Here is a 1791-nt window from a genome sequence, read left to right on the forward strand (position 1 = left end):
GCCCTGGCTGGGCACAGCCAGGCTTCACTTGGCCACAGGTCCTGTAGTTGCCTGCCCGGCGCCAGGTCAGAGAGGGGCGCCTCAGGCAACTGGTTGGGTTGCCAGGCTGCTTGGTAAACAGGCCTCCCTGCGCCCACTTGCTGTCGCCCAGGCATGGCCAACAGATCGACAGTATCTCCTGCCCCAGGACGGGTATGAACGTGGGCACCTTGCCAAGGTTGGATGTGCCTTCCTGGGACCCACTTACAGCTGGGAGCACCTTCTCTTGGGGCCCCTGTGGGTGTGGTGAGGCTGTGAGTCTGGGGCAGTGGCCTGCTGACACCCTCCTCCTGGCAGGGGCTCAGGAGGTTCCCCCATGCCCTGCCGTCTCAGGAGGGCGGCACCTGGGGAGAGAGTCTGGCAGGACTGGCTGGGTGTGGCCGGGGAGCTGCCCTGCAGGTCTCATATCTGCAGGCCCTCATACCTGGACTTGTCAGTTAGGAAGTTTTCTTTTTCTTTTTCTTTTTCTTTTTTTTTTTTTTTTTTTTGAGACGGAGTCTCGCTCTGTCGCCCAAGGCTGGAGTGAAGTGGTGCCATCTCGGCTCACTGCAGCCTCCGCCTCCCAGCGCAATTCTCCTGCCTCAGCCTCCTGAGTAGCTGGGATTATAGGCACCCACCACCATGCCTTGTAATTTTTGTATTTTTAGTGGAGACGGGGTTTTGCCATGTTGGACAGGCGTGTCTCAAACTCCTGGGTTCAGGTGATCTGCCCACCTCCCAAAGTGCTGGAATTATAGGTGTGAGCTACCACACTGGCCCATTTTTCTTTTTCTATTGAAGCAAAATCACACCTGTAATCCCAACACTTTGGAGGCCAAAGTGGGAGGATCACATGAATCCCAGGAGTTTCAGACCAGCCTGGGCAACATAGTAAGAACCTCATCTCTACAAAAAAATAAACAAAATTAGTCAGGGGTGGTGACATGCATGTGAGGTTCCAGCTACCCGGGAGGCTGAGGTGGGAGGATGACTTGAGCCTGGGAGGTCAAGAGCTGTTATTTTATAACATGAAATCAACTCTTTTACAATGTTGCATAACAATCGCCTCTGTCTACTCCCAAAATATTGTCATCACCCCAAAAGGAGACCCCATATCCGTTAAGCAGTTGCTCCCCATTCCTGCCTTCTCCTAGCTCTCAGCCACCAGCACCGTGCCTTCTGTGAATATTTCATACAAATAGAATCATTTGTGTCTGGCTTCTTTCGGTATGATGTTTCTGATATTCATTCATGTTGTAGCATGGCTCAGTGCTTCCTTTATTTTTATGGCTGAATAATGTTTCATTTTATAATAAACCGTGTTTTATCTGTTTGTCAGTTTATGGGCATTTGGGTTGTATTTCTATCTTTTGTCTGTCGTGAATAAGTACTGCTATGAATGCTTGCATATGAGTATCTGTTGGTTTTGTTTTGTTTTGTTTTGTTTTGTTTTGCTTTTGTTTTTGTTTTGAGATGGAGTCCCGCTGTGTCGCCCAGGCTGGAGTGCAGTGGCACGATCTCGGCTCACTACAAGCTCCGCCTCCCGGGTTCACGCCATTCTCCTGCCTCAACCTTCCGAGTAGCTGGGACTACAGGCGCCTGCCACCACCCCTGGCTAATTTTTTTTATTTTTAGTAGAGACGGGGTTTCACGGTGTTAGCCAGGATAGTCTTGATCTCCTGACCTCGTGATCCGTCCGCCTCGGCCTCCCAAAGTGCTGGGATTACAGGCATGAGCCACCGTGCCTGGCCTTTTTTTTTTTTTTTTTTTGAA

The sequence above is a fragment of the Mandrillus leucophaeus genome, unplaced genomic scaffold (genome assembly GCF_000951045.1).
Source record: "Mandrillus leucophaeus isolate KB7577 unplaced genomic scaffold, Mleu.le_1.0 Scaffold112, whole genome shotgun sequence".
Taxonomy (NCBI): domain Eukaryota; kingdom Metazoa; phylum Chordata; class Mammalia; order Primates; family Cercopithecidae; genus Mandrillus; species Mandrillus leucophaeus.